Here is a 16,653-nt window from a genome sequence, read left to right as displayed (position 1 = left end):
CTAGGGGTTTAGTATCATACCATCATAACATATATGAGAAGAACATAACCCGTGTAATGCCAACAGCTGGTTTTGAACAAATGTGTTTAGTTCCGATGCAAAGACCCTGTAAGTGGTCTGGTTTTTTTTTTACCGAAAATTTGAATAAGAAAAAAGGTTTTCTAGACTTTAAAAAATGACTTTTGTAGTTTATAATTGTAATTGAGTGAAGGACATTATTATATATTCCCAATAAATTATCAAAAACATATTACTAAATTGATCAAAGTGAAGCTTTTTTCAATTTAATGTTAATTTTCTTTTTGGACAGCGTTCTTCAAATACTTTCCATTATTTATTTAGAAATTACTTGCTTCTTTAAGGACGGTGTTAAGAAAACATATTTCAGGGAACTCATATTCATTCTAACTTCATTTCATGCTGCTTTTGATTACAGTTAATACTAATTCTTGTAGTGAACCCTGTCGATTAAAAAAAGAGTAAGAAACCTAATAGACTGCAGAGAAGAATCAGAAAACTGCTATGTGATAAAATAAATCCCATTTTTATTGTCATTCAAAATAAAATGTAAATAAAATTTCATATATAATCAACAATGCAATGAATAGTTCATTAGGCTAAATATGATCCTTTAGAAATGATAGATTTTAAACGTAAATAGACCAACACATAATATTTTTATATTATATTTTTATATTTACATATATATTATTAAGAAATGTGTATAATCACTCTATAAAACAAGGACGCACTCGGATATGTCTCAAAATGTCGTTTTCAATGCAATTAAAATATGTTTTGTAAATTTCTGTATATCTTAAGATATATAGATTCTATGTATGCATTTTTGTCGACATTTACATTGGTATGTGTATGATAATGGCTGTATTCTGTATTTTGGAATAACTACATTAGATGTATGTTTCATTATTATACGTTATTCTGATTGGCTACACTGTAATATCGCGTTATTCCTTAAGCGATTGTATTACACAATAAAATTTATCATTCATGATGACACGAGGTCCCACAATAAAGTGCACATGTAAATTAAATAAAAACTTGATAAAAATCGTGTTTTCATGATCCTAGATAAAAATTTAATTATAAGTATTGAATGCTTCTTTTTGTAACTTCATAGGGTTGTAAAAGCGTTGACCGTGTGCACATTTTTAAAATAAAGCACTTCCGCGCTTCATACAAAGTGTTCTTCGGTTAACGCTCTTACACCCAAATGAAGTTACAAAAGAAGCATTCAATTCTTAAATAAAAGCATTGTAAGGCTAAATTAAACTTTAAAAAAAAATAAACAATGTCAGAATGGTAATATCTTTTTATCTCAAATACTAACATTGTATAACCTTGTATATTAAACTCAAGCTTTTATATCACGTTTTGTCAGAAAGGAAGTCTTTTTGTTTACATTTTTGATCATATTCACTCGAAAAAAGTGGTCACACCCGAAAAAGCCCGATCAAATCACTCGAAAAACCACGATCCTAGCCGGACGCTATACCTTCTATGCTTCTGTTAAATCTTTTCTAAATAAAAATAAAAAGTAATTGTCAACTTGGATATCATACAAATTTATGAAAGGAGATAAAAACATAATAACGATTAAACTTGCTTGACAATAAAGTGCCTTAACAATAATTATGTTTATTAAGATTCATATCATATAAGATATGATATAAGTTTAGTTGCTGGCTCTTCCTATTATCGACATTAATTATTTAATATCGGAGAACAAATATGTTTAGACACTTGACGCTAATATCAATCCACAAGTAATGATGTCGACCCAAGCTAGTAAACAAGAACATAACTTCATTACACTACGTGCAGCTGAATGGATTTTACTATGAAATAGTTATTTGTTCATAAAAATTTGATAGAAACATGCTGAGAATGTTAATTGTATGAAAAATTTAGAGAGAATCAGTTCCAGCTAAATTTTCAATGGCTTTATATCTAATAAAAAAAAACAAGCACACAAACCCATTATATTTTCTACATTTTAAGTTCCATTATTTATATACTATCAATTTGCATTTAAGTAATTTACTATCAATTTCCGTTATAAGTACTTTACTCCTTTGATTTTTTGAAACAATGCAAGGTTTAGGTAGAGCGTACACTAATGTATATAAAATTTAAAATATTATATATAAATTTATGCATGGTAGCACAATACAAAGATTTTTCATCCCTAATCAGACATCTTTAAACTGATGTAATTCCACTCATCCTTCTTTAAATTTTATAAATGAGGTACCCAAAGATACAGTTTGACCTCCAAAACCGTGTCTCAGATTTTTTATATTGTATTTCATTCTCTCACTTCAATGAAGTTTGGAACATCAATTCATAAGAGATCAATTGGGTATAAATTGTGTTCGATTGATGTTTTTGGAAATCTGAGACACAGTTTTAGAGGTCATGCTGTGTTGTACAAGAATCTATAAAATATTTAGGAATGCTATGAAGAACAAAGACGATAAATTCATTTAAGTGTGGACATCACAATATAGCAACTAATTACATAACAATTGATTATGTAATAATTACGTCAAAAATGAAATTATCACAATTTGAAAGATTAATCTTTCTTCTTTCTTTTGGTACCTCATTTATAAAATATAAAGAAGGATGAAATGAATTACATCAGTTTGAAGTTGTCTGATTGGGAGTGAAAAAATCTTTTTATTGTGCTACCTTAACCAAAAACATGCTATCTATTCAGCTGTTGCTGCTCACAAGGAAGCTATTTAACCAAGAATCTAAAGGTGAAGTTGAAATCATCCCTTCGTTAATGTTACGGACGCCATCACAAGTTTGTTGACTTTTATGGAATAACCGTTTCACAGATAATATCAGATATGTTCCTTACGTCGTAACTACAATCCCCTTCCCTTTCATGAATGTGACCTACCGCATTAGACTATTTACCGGATAAGTTATAACATGAGCAACACGACTGGTGCCACATGTGGAGCAGGATCTGCTTACCCTTCCGGAGTTTTTGGTGAGGCTCGTGTTGATTATTCTTTATTTAAATATGTTGTGTCGTGAGTACTACTGTTTGTCTGTTTGTCATTTTAATTTTTAGCCATGGCGTTGTCAGTTTATTTTCTATTTATGAGTTTGACTGTCCCTCTGGTATCTTTCGTTCCTCTTCTATGAATTTCGTTTTACTACTTATTCTGTTTATTTTGGTTCCTACTTACTATAGAATTATTTCGAGATGATATCTTTGCTTCAAATGAAAAACGCTTGTAAAATTGAGGAAAAACCCTGAGATGTAACAGTACAATTTTCTTCAATCCGAAGATTTTTTTCTATTGGATAATCCTTAACTTTGAACGCACATAATTAAAAAAAACCATTAAATATGTATAACTAACTCAACACTTGAAGAGCAATTTTTTTTATTTTTTTAAACCTTTTTTTGGGGGGGGGGGGGGATTAGCTTGGCTTGGGGGAATTGGAATATTGTTTATTTTTAATACATCCCTTCAAATTTGATCAACAGTTTAGCTCATTTTTTTAAATCATGTTATTGCGAAATTCGAAAGCACTGACCACATTAGCAGCGGTATCATACCAGTAATACAAGATAAGTATTCAGTTGTTGATTGGATCTGTTACACGCACCGTAACTAAATATATAATCCTCAAATGTTGGTGGAGTTCGTGTTCGTCTACATATAATGATAAATAATGGAATCAAATTATTTGATGTGAATTTTGACATGGACAATTTCCAAAAAATCTTAGACGTCCATGTTTTATTTCTTAATATATAAATGTCATAATAATATATGTTTTCTATAGTGCATTTACTGTAATAATAATTTTAATATAATTAAACTGTCACTAAGAAATAGAAAATTTCAAAGTAGCTCCGACTCCCAATCTCTAGAAACATTTACACAGATAACACAATATTCATGTCAGAAAGTACATACCATTGAAAACAATGTACTGAAAGTTTTTTTTAGTTTTCTACAGTGTTCATTTGTTTGAAAGACTGTTTTAGATTTTGTTTTTGTTTAGAATTATCAAACAACGGAATAGCTTGTGAAGTGGACATTGTCATCTATAAATGTCAAACCGGATTATGTATTGAACAAAACAATTGCATGATGTAAGCGTTGTAAATCTTTGACATCTATAGGACATGGACAAGATATTCTTATAATCGTTGTTATATAATCGAGACTTCTTTATAGTTAAATGTATCTCAATAGAAACTGATTAATTTCCAGTGAATTGACTGATGACAAATTAATCTAACTAGTTTTCTCTAAACATGATTCTACTCAAAACATGAAAACAGGTACAGATGATACACAGTCTCCGTATGAACTCCGTTTAGCTGTTCTTGATCGGTAAAGATTGAGTTCGAAGACCTAAAGGTTATTGTTTTAAACATAGTAAGATCATATAATCTTATAAATTTCTGCAAAATCTTTTCAAATTAAAAATAGAAATAAATAGTAAACTTAGATGTCATATGAATTGATGAATACAATGAATATAAATAACAACATATTTAAGATTAAAGTATCATTACCTAAACAATAAGTTTATTAGTATTCATTTCATGTAAGACATTTTATGAATCTTTATAGCTGCCTCTTCCTTTTATATTGACTTACTTTATTAAATTTTTGAGAGCAAATTTAGTTTGGACACTTATCGCTTTTTAAGATCCATAAGTAATGGTATCGACCCAGTGTAATTAATTAAAGAAAAGTCATTAATTTCGTGCGTCTGAATCGATTTCACAATGATAAAGTTATGTTGATTCCCCGTATTTTAAAATATCAACATAATACTTCATACATATCGTGAGTCTGTGTCGCCTTTCTGTTGTAACCTTCATCCAGAACGCTCAAAGTCGAATATTTGGAAGCCAAGGATGTATTAAAACATTAACTGTTGAAAAGCTTTATGCTATATAAAAAAGACCTTAAATGATAGTCAAATCATGACAATTGCCAGATAGAGGGAAAACTTTACATTTTTCGTGACTTATGAGTCTATAAACAGACGATTAAAGAACAAAAAAAACCATAATTCATATCGGTGCCAGTACTACTGACTACTTAAATAATGATACCGTCAGGATCTGATAGTCAACCAACAGCAAGATCGAACCATTGCTTTAAAAGGTAAAAACAATAGAGCGCTTTTAGCATTTTTATGTTCCTTTATCAGGAGCGCTGGAAACCTAATACTTAAAAGCTAAAATATAACCATGATAGAATAACGGAAACAGTTAAAACATATGCACCTGTATGATAAAAACCTAATAATGATACAAACAATATTAATCTTTGGCTAAGCGAATTTGTGAATGATAAATACGTTTAATTTACACTTGATTCAAATCACATATATAGACCCACTTGCTTTAAGTAAGCTCAAACAAAAATCACGATAGGTAGATGCATATTTACCGAGTCACACCAAGAGACATATTAAAAGAAACAAATTAACTCACGGACAATAAAGGTTAATTTGTGAAGAAAATACAAAGATATACAACTTCAAAACATATAGTCTTTAACTCTAGATTATCTTTTAATAACCGTATCGTAGACATTAATATTCATATATGAGGGAATGATACTTTCGATGAACATTTTTGAGAAAAGGTCAAAACGCTATTTGGGAAAACCCTGGTTCGTTAATCTTTTAATATGAGAACAATTAATTTATTCAAAGTCTCAGTAGCGGATGCAATCTATTGAATATTGTATGTAATGAGAAATTCCGATCCATACACAAGTATTGCTGCTAAGATGAGGATTTGTTTTAAAATATTAAAATTGGAAATGTCTCGTTTGTCATAGAGTCTTGTACTTGTATGACGACTGTTGTCAGGTATGAGACAAATTTCTCTATAAATGAGGCGGAGAGAGACGGATGATACAGCATGAATATCTAGAGTCATAATACAATTGAAAACTGACAACGACATCATATTTTACGAAACACAGTAAAAAAAACAAACCCAAATCTACAAAACACAGTATTGAAAACTTAAAACTGAGGGAAAATAACGATACTGTAATACAATGGATGATATCAGTTGATATGGAAGGCACAATGAAAACACTGCTATCACAAACAAAAATCAATATGCCTCCTTATATGCAAATGAACAATTATAATCATATTTTTAAAGAAATAACAATCGTTACATGGTATAGAACTTGAATTACAATTTATTAAATAGTTGGTAAAGATTAAAAAATTAAGGACCATTTAAAGGGTAGGAGTCCATGTATTATCCGCCAAAGTCTTGTTGAAATTCACCGTTGAATTTTATGTTTATAATATATTTAATAGGAAACATTGTGTAGCACCCTTAACAGAGGTCATATTTAATAGAAGGTGTGTGTTATTGTGTGTTTTTGCAGGTGTTCTCATTTGTAAAAACACATGGCTGTTAGAATATGAAGAAAAGACACATATCTTGAATAATTTTTCAAATGTAGCGTTAATATTTGTTAATATGTTAATAAATTGTCAAAACTATTAAAATTCTTTTGTCTGGACAGTTCAGGTAAAATAATTGTTTTTTTAAATTTGCCACAAAAAATATATCCGAAACAAATAACTGTTTATGAGGCTAGGATACATTTAAATTTACAAAGATATGAATCTATCAATTTGCCTTACAGAACAAAAAGAAGATTATTTAGACTAAATTCGTTTCTACAATATATTCTGAAAAAAAAGTCTCTTTTTGCAGTGTTTCCTTGTGTTTAAGTGAAAGTTATATGGTCCCAAATGAAACTGTAGTCAAGTTTATAAGGACAGTCAGTAATGTTTAGAATGGAACGATGACCCTTGGAATTGATTGGCGTGTCTACATCTAAATATTCAACGTTGATTGAACTTCCCAAGACTATAAAACATCTCTTTCATTGGACGAGCTGACGCTAAGTTGAATGTTTTGACAGTCTGTCACTATCTATGTACTATGTTTGTACTAATATATTTGATAATAGCATTATATTGTACTCGGATTGATGAACAAATAAATCTTCTCAAATAAAGGCAACAGTAGTATACCGCTGTTCGAAATTCATAAATCGATTGAGAAAAAACAAATCTTAGTAACAATCTAAAACTGAGGGAAACGCATTAAATATAAGAGGAGAACTACGACATAACAGAAGCACAACATAAAACGGTAACACACACAGAAACGAACTATAATATAACAACGGCCATTTCCTGACTTGTCACAGGAAATTTTAAGAAAATTGGTTGGTTGATCCTGGTTTGTGGCATGCCAAATCTCCCGCTTTTATGGCAATGTTAAATATAACATTAAAATGACAACATTACATGATAGGACAACAATACATATAAATGGGAGAACATATAGGACCGAGAAACACACGAAAAATGGCTAACAAAAGGTACCAGTTTTAAAATTAATATGCCAGACACACGTTTCGTCCACACAAGACTACCCAGTGACGCTAAGATGAAAACAGTTCAAAAGCCAAAACAAGTATAAAGTTGAAGAGCACTGAGGACCAAAAGTTCCAAAATGTTGTCCCCAATACGGCAAGAGTTTCCTGTCTGGGATAAGAACATCCTTATTATTTAGAATAATTTATAGTTTTGCAAAGAGTAAAATTTTATAAAATGCCTATATAATAGATATACATGATAAAACCGAGGTGGTGACTAACTACAGAAAATAAAAACTGATACATTACAAAAAACAACCTAAACCAGCACATAAAAATTCACAGCCAAAGCCATCAACGCACAACGTGACGTCACAATTAAATTTATAAAAAAAAAATCCAAAAGTAAGATAGAATTAGGATAAAATTCAAGATTAGATTTGTAATACTGATATAACTTTTATTAATAACAATGAAAATTACAATACTAATTAATATCAAATTGTGGTATTTTGTTATGACTTGAATAATGAGAAAGTCAATAAATATATCTCCTTAGTACTTCTATAACCCAGTTCTAACCCTTAAATTATTTATATTTACATGACTTTTGAATGAATAAACTCATCATAGATACAAGATTGAATTTTTATATTTACGCCAGATGCGCGTTTTGTCTACAAAAGACTCATCAGTGACGCTCGAATCAAATCTTTTTTTAAAGGCCAAATAAAGAACAAATTTGAAGAGCATTGAGGACCAAAATTCCTAAAGGTTTTGCCAAATACAGCTACGGTATTCTATTCATGAGGTAGAAATTGCTGTATTTTTCTGCTGACCGCAAAATGATCTTCTAAAATAATACATTCTTTATATTGGACTCAGTTTGGATAATCAATGTAAGATGAACTATTCAATTTGTCAGTCTATTATTAATAACGATATTTTGAGTATTTCATATATTTTAAATTGCACAAGATAAATCTGCATACATGTTCTTGCTCAAGGCGTTTTGATAAAAACACTTTTACATGCACATGATTCGTCCAACTTTGCCTTTATAGGCGATTGTTAACGAAAACAAATAAATGAAGATACGACAGATAATGCATTTCTTGAATATAAATATACTGTTGGCTTTGTTTTATATTGTGCATGCATCTAATATCTAGAATCATATTTCCAGAATGTTGTTAGGTACAGTGTGTTTCACCTTAAAAAGTATAAATTCATTTACAAAGGTCACTTCATCTGAGACAATATTCGATTGTTCTTACTTGGACTAAACTCTTTTGTAGTGGTCAATAGATGTTAATTTTTTTTAATATAAAACAGAAATTGAAATTACTGCATTAGATTTGGTCTTATATCTGTTCAATATAAATTGTTATTATTCATATATATAGTATCTGAATTTATAATACATTGATTAAACATCATCGATGTTTTGATTAATGGTGAATAAAGATTTATTAGTTAATTTTTTAAAACACTTTCTGAGCAGATCTCATGTTATTTCAATGTTTAAGTAAAGATTAAACAGGAATTTCGGGCTTAAATATATATGATTTTGTATCCAACGCGGAAGACTTGAAACCAATCTTCTTATGGATAACATCAGGTTTTGATCTCCTGACCAATGTTCAGCGATTGTGTATGGTCTTGATTGTTCGGCTTAACATAGATGACAATTTATCAAGTGACACCATATGGATTGAGGACGGTGTTATCGTACTTAATATAACTTACTGTTTTCCGACTGGGTTATCTCTTTTAACATGTTCGTTGACAAATACGATCCTGTTCTACAAGTTGCATCCATTGTGTTCCTGTAAATTCTAATTCGTGATTAGTTTTTTTCAAAAATGTAGTCATATAAGAGGACTGGACTATATAGACGACGATTGTAACACATTCGTTGTCATCTGTATTTATTACATAACGATCACAACAAATGTCAGTATTGTCTGTAAGTAGTAGGCAAATAATACCAGAGGGACATTTTAACTCTTAAGAAAATAGTACACAAAACACTATGACTGTTGCATAAGTATAAATGTTTATGCACATAAATAACTCAGCCAGGATCAAAAGTCTGTATAAATATTGAAAAAATAAGCATTCGTCAAGGATTAATTAAACAGGGATCTCACTTCTGTATATTTTCTTAGGTACATGGGCAGGCAAATGTGATTCCAATATTGATTGAAAAGATATTGGTTAATTGCATTATAGAAGTGATTTGAAATCGGAAACATTGATTTATGAAATAGTATGATTGAACAGCCATGATTTAATTCTTTGTTTTGTTCATTGATACAAGAAGCTTGATCTTAATATTTTTAACTATACATTATGTTAGGGAACGGATATCGCAAACTTAGTTCAATCTTCACCTAGATGAACATACTTATACATATCAATAAATTGTTACCATGCGAATTTGAAGATTAGCTTTTTTGGATTACTATACAACTAATAAATCAAGTAACAAATAAATTTATATTACGTGTATAGTTTTCACAAATATTATTGCATTATGATTTATACGAATGTATGCGGTTTTATCTTATTACTGACAACTATTGTTTATTGTGAGAAATTTTTATTCAAAGCTTTGAAGGTACTAAACCACGAAGGAAAAATTCAGTATTCAGGTGCAGTAGGAATTTCTATAGAAAAAAGTCGTTTGTTCTGTTACATTGGATGCATAAGAAATTTGAAATGCTTAACTTTTTTCTATAACGATATATCTCAAAAGTGTGTTTTACATTCAAAAGCATTCCATTTTGAAGGACCAGACCAAACTGAACAAGGATGGATTGTATACGTACTTGAAAACAGTAAGATTACAAATATCTAAAAAAAAAACACCATATGATCTCTTACACTTTCAATTCTTTTCTTTCGGAGTCTCGCCACTTTTATTGCATAAACTTACAGTGAGTCTATACAGACTATTAAATAATCTACAACAATAAAATGTAAGTCCCGATTCTTTTTAGAAAGACAAGAAACTGTACCAAACTTTATAAATATGAATCGTAGAGAAAAACACTTAATTAATGTCAAAGTTATCTGTGAAAAGATTATATATTTTTTCGTACAAAGTTCCCCTTTTCCACTTAACAGCAAGAAGTCGATGCCACTTTAACAACAATGGATTCTTGTTATACAGGGAACTAAATGTATGTCATAACTTCAATATAGCATTGCAAATAAACTACACTGGTTTTATGGAGCCAACATGTTTGTCTTACGGTGGTGCATTGGTTAAGATAGACACTCAAGAGAAACAAACATATATTTCTCATGTACTTGGTGAGTATGAAATAAGAAAAAAAAACAGTTTATCAATTTTATCATTGAAACCAAGAGAAAGCTTGAGAGATTTTCATGAACTCAAAACGGGTCGGGGGTAAGATTTTGTCGATATATAGTACACCCTTCTATAAATACAACAACTGTCATGCTAATACCAATTCAGAATCAAGAAAAGATATAGGACATACTGTATTTCATATAACAATACTACTTGTGAAATAAAATTATCCGACTTTGACTTAACCATTTGTTATTATCAAATTGTCGTTTACTCTATTGTTTGATTATGCTATTCAAATTACCTTTGATAACTATTTACATTACTGGGTCGATTCCTCTACTGGTGCACGTTTCGTCTCCGATGGTATCACCAGCCCAGTAGTCAGCACTTCGGTGGTGACTTGAATATCAATTATATGGTCATTTTTATAAATTTCCTGTTTACAAAACTTTGCATTTTTTGAAAAACTAAGGATTTTCTTATCCTAGGCATAGATTACCTTAGCCGTATTTGGCCCAACTTTTTGGAATTTGGGATCCTCAATGCTCTTCAAACTTTGTATTTGTTTGGCTAAGCCGCTTTATAACTATTTTGATATGAGCATCACTGATGAGTCTTATGTAGACGAAACGCGAGTCTGGCTTACTAAATTATAATCCTGGTGCCTTTGATTTCTTTTACAGATTGTGCATTAAATGATCATCAAGTAATATGCCCGACATTGGACTGAACGTAAAAAAAAAAAAAAAAAAGGAAGCGTGAACCCTCAGATTGTTTTTTATTTGGTTACCATTGCTTAGTTTTTTTCGTGAATTGTTTTATAGTCTTGCCAATTCATTGTCAGTGTGTTTCGATGTATGAATTTAAATAATATCCTTTTGTTATTTTTCTCCTCTCCATTCCATTCTGTCCAAATTGTTAAAGCTGTTAGGTCGTTGATACAAAAATAAATAAAAAACAGATCCGCAAGTGTATAATATCATGCAACATATATCCAACCATCTATTAACTACATTTCCTTCCATCTATTGATTCACAGTTCACATGCTTGTCCTTATCAATAATGTCATATTTCTGAGTCTGCTGAATGAGTAAGCTTCCAACTACATTGACTCACCTACACTAGTAAACGTTTAAATGAAACGGTCATTTTGATAACCACAAGTCATGAATATCAATTATATGTAGTGTTGTCAACGGTTAACCAGTTAACTGGTTAACCGTTTGAACGACCGAATACCGAATTCCAAAAACGTAACCGGTTACTTTATTTTCAATTTCGATAGATTTGATATAAATTTGTAGTGAAATCTTTAAATAGTTATGTTTTTCTTTAAAAATTGTCGTCTTGTTAATTAATTTGACTGATCAATTGTCCAGTATATTGATTGCTATTGTTAATCCAAAAATATAAAATTGTTTAGAACTTGTATCTCCGCTCGGGGCAAGATCATATGGAAACATAACAAGTATACATGTTTTTTTTAACAGTAACTTTAAATCAGTAATACGATTAAATTTTACTTTAAATCAGTAATACGATTAAATTTTACTATTTACTTCCTTATTTCATTTTTGTTCTTATATTGTGTAGACCTACATCTGAATGTGCAAACTCCGTCGTGCAAGGTTTGTCATACTTTTAACAAAATTCTAACTAAAAAATTGTGCAATGAAACCAATGTGAATATAATCACTGTATACTTGATAGTACGGGCAACAGGCTTAATCATTTCAAATTGAAACACTCCACATTGTTTTCGACAACAAGAGAAAATGAAAGAATCGTCGGTTTCAGACATATTAAATTCTTCGAGATCAAGAAAGTTCTTTTTTTATTTCTCAATCGGAAGTTAGTACAAACGCTATAGTTGATATGGTGTATTTGACTATTAAAAGTCAAACTTCGCCAGGAATTTTCCAAGACAAAATTTTAATACCAAAAGGACAATCTTCAATTCATCGTATTATAAAAGCTTAAATTTATGACTTTGTTGAAGGTTTTCACATTGACACTCATACCACATCTTCTTATATCTATGTGTAGTGTACCATAGATAAAGCATTCAAACATCAACACAAAATACCGGTTAACCGGTTAATCGGTCGAACGATTATTCGATTAACCGGTTAGGCAAAAGTGAACGATTTGACAACACTAATTATATGGTAATTTTATTATTTTTTGTTTACAAAACTTTGAATTTCTCGAAAAACTAAGGAGTTTCTTATCAAGGCAAAAATTACCTTAGCCGTATTTAGCACATGTTTGTGGAATTTTGAGTCTTCATTGCTCTTCAATTTTGAACGTTTTTGGCTTTATAACTATTTTGATCTAAGCGTCACTGACGAGTCTTATGTAGACGAAACGTGCGTCTTGCATAATGAATTATAATCCTGGTACCTTTGATAACTCATTAAAAGACTGTGCAAACGGTCATTCAATTTCTTTTCAGTGCCTTGTTTTATTTTCTATAGAACTATACTGCGGTAAATTTTGTACTGTTTAGAGAATCGCATGCAGTTAAACAGATGCCATCCTGTACAATAACATGAAACAGTAGTGTAAAGTAAAGACATAAAAACAATACACTATTAATATATCAATTGACACCATTATAAAGACATTTGCGCCTGTCCAAAGTCAGGAGCCTCTGGCCTTTGTTAGTCTTGTATTATTTTTAATTTTAGTTTCTTGTGTATAATTTGGAGTTTAGTATGTCGTTCATTATCACTGAACTAGTATATATATTTGTTTAGGGGCCAGCTGAAGGATGCCTCCGGGTGTGGGAATTTCTCGATGCATTGAAAACCTATTGGTGACCTTCTGCGGTTGTATATTCTATGGTCGAGTTGTTGTCTCTTTGACATATTCCCCATTTTCATTCTCAATTTTATTTAGACAAAAACAAGTAAACATACACTGAACGATTACGTTTGCTCAATGACACAATATGAATAGAATACTAAAACGCATCCTTTGGATTTGTTTTTTTCGTGTGTATCATATTCGTGGATTGAGGAAAACTTGCATATTCGTGGACATTAAAGTTAGCAGTTTTTTAAAAGTCTGTATACATTTCTTTAAAACAAATTGCAATTTGTTGAACATTTTAGTTTGTGGTTCCCCTTTTCCAACGAATTCCATGAAAATAAGTATCCAACGAATATTAAAAATCCACAGTATTGTCAAATTGACTCCAATTCCGAAAAAAAAAACTGCTGTAAAAAACATAAATGTTAAGCTACCTCTTTAGACGTAGGTGCACAATATACCTCACAAATATAGAATTATTTCGTTTTTAAATCGATGTTCAACTACTTGATTGTCTAATATATACCTAATTATAGTAAACTACTTTCATAAATTGTAAAAAATAAAGCCTTGAAAAATTACAAATGTATGTTATTATAACGCAATTGATAAATTTCGTGGTAATATTGGTGATTTCGTACCTGTTCTAAGTTTTTGATTTTTCTACGTCTTTGCCGTATTGTCCCATTAATAAAAAGAGGAAAACACATACCAAATTAAATGGGCATTTAAAAAGTCAGAATGCAAATGAATATATTCAAATTCTTCAAGGTCGTTTTTAATAAAAAAAAAATTTAAAAAAAATATTTATATATATTAACTGCGTCAAATTAATCTGCTTTGCTACGAAAACTGTACTTAAATGTTTACTAAAAAGTAAAAGAACAAAATACGTATCTCCGAGGAAAATTCAAAACAGAAAGTCTGTATTCATATGGGTAAATCAAAAGCGCAAACACACCAAACTAACGGATAACAACTGTCATACTCCTGACTTTTGACACAGGCATTTTCTTATGTAGCAAATGGTAGATTAAACCTGTTTTACAGTAAGCTTTACCACTCACATGTATGACAGTTGTACAAAACTCAATTTTTTTAACAATAGCGTGTGAACAATACAAACAGACTAAATAACATATTATTCTCTACAGAGATTTTGTATATCTCAAATGGGACTAACTGTGTACCACTTTTTGCGGACCTGTCTTTGTGATAGAAACTATATACATACATCACTTATTACTATAGAATAAAACAAAATATCAGCGAATGATATGAAAATTTGACAGAATTCGACTAGTTTTAGAATATGAATTTATGATCGTCAGATGAAGAAACCGAATATTTTTTTAAAAAGATGAATACTTAGATTCGTAATCAATTCACAAAGCAACAATATCCACACTTGCCATCTCATCTGAATAATCAAAGAAGGACAGGTTGTGTAAAAGGTTAAACGATCTGAGATAAAACAATTAAATATTTTTTACAGATAATATTTCAACCAATATAAACAATATCATACAAAAAAAAGTAGAAAAATCGAAGCAATTGGAACAGCAACAACAACTTAATAGGATGTAGTGTGTTGAATCAATATTAATTGTATTTTATTTATTCAGTATTTTTTTTCTTTCTTATATGCAGAATAACAATAAGAAAATAGTAAGACTTGTTTCTTTCCTTATTCCATCATAATTAGAATTTTATTACTTTATAGGCATGTATAATTGCCTCTGAAAAACTTGAGTTACAATGGAATATGCACTAGTGAGTTATCTTTTTATAATCGGATGATGTGTGGTATATATATAACTACGTTTGGTCAATCAATCCAAATAAACTTCAATGCTTACCACCTAAATATTTAGTTCTTATTTGACTTTTAATTTTGTGTGTTCGTTTATAGTTGGCACAGAGTTATTTCCACACACCCAACACCACAGACAGAATCGATTACAAATTCATTGGAAAACCGTGTTTTTTAAACAAATAAAAGTGTGCTTTATCATAATATATAAATTTCAAAAGAAGACAGGAATACAATAGAACTTGGCTTTGATTTATGACGCTATATAAGTGGTAATACAATTTCAACAGAGAAACTATGTTTCATTTATTTTGATGATAGCCAGCTCCGTGTCGATGCGTAAAAGTGTATTATTCAAAGAATTAAATTTCGCTTTTTGTTTGAATTCTTGTAGCATAATATCATCCTATACTTTTTCCAATATAATGTTTGGACTAGTTTCATTTATATATCATATGTAACGGTTAGTCTTAAGTGCTTATAAAAAGCACTGTTTATTAGTACTTGTCATATTTTCAAATTTTAAGATTTGATATATTTCAATATTTCAGAGGGTCGAACAATAGAAAGGGTTGCTATCCAGGGCCGCACAAATGATGATGGTGTTTGGACATATGACGATGGTACACCCTTGGTATACACAAACTGGATGCCACCTTTTCCTCGACCAGGAACGTCGTGGCATTTACAAATCTATACTAATGATGAATGGACTGATCAGAGCAACATTCGGTCCGACGTTCCATGTATTTTTATATGTGAAATTGTATGATTATTATGTTTGCTCATGTTTGCTGTCATTCGATGTATACAACTATAAGAAGAGTCTTTGTCGTACAATAATTACTGCTTCGTAAACTACATATATTTTGAAATATTTCTACATATATATATTTTTCAATCTAATGAATTAAGCACGGAAACTTCAGACAATATTTATCTTAGTTTCGTGTAATGTCTTGATGCATTTTCAGGACTGTATTTTTGATACATATGCAAAATGCAGCGACGAAATTTTATTTTTATGAGTATCCAGTGTCATTATATGTTTGTTATAATTTCTTTTGTAAAATGCGACACTGTTCAATACCAGAATCATATAATAAGTTAATATGGAAAGAACGTAATTTGGGGTATATGGTAACGTGTAGATAGTCAGGTACGCAAAAGGCAAGACTACATTTAGACGTCAACAATATGAATTCCTCTTTGATCGATTTATGCAATATATCAAGCCTAAATCTCCTTAATTCAAAAGAAG

At 30.2% G+C, this 16,653-nt stretch overlaps 1 long non-coding RNA gene across 1 annotated transcript; it reads left to right on the top strand.

Moving 5' to 3' along the window:
• The first annotated feature begins 9,661 nt into the window (after positions 1–9,661).
• Positions 9,662–16,253, top strand: LOC139522390 (uncharacterized). Its single transcript, XR_011664414.1, has 3 exons — positions 9,662–10,282; positions 10,572–10,760; positions 15,944–16,253. It is a non-coding gene; the product is annotated as an uncharacterized lncRNA (long non-coding RNA).
• Positions 16,254–16,653: the final 400 nt, after the last annotated feature.

The sequence above is a fragment of the Mytilus edulis genome, chromosome 5 (assembly GCF_963676685.1).
Source record: "Mytilus edulis chromosome 5, xbMytEdul2.2, whole genome shotgun sequence".
Taxonomy (NCBI): Eukaryota; Metazoa; Mollusca; class Bivalvia; order Mytilida; family Mytilidae; genus Mytilus; species Mytilus edulis.
The sequence above is the reverse complement of the archived record's forward strand: the minus strand, read 5'-3'. Positions and strand labels throughout refer to the sequence as shown.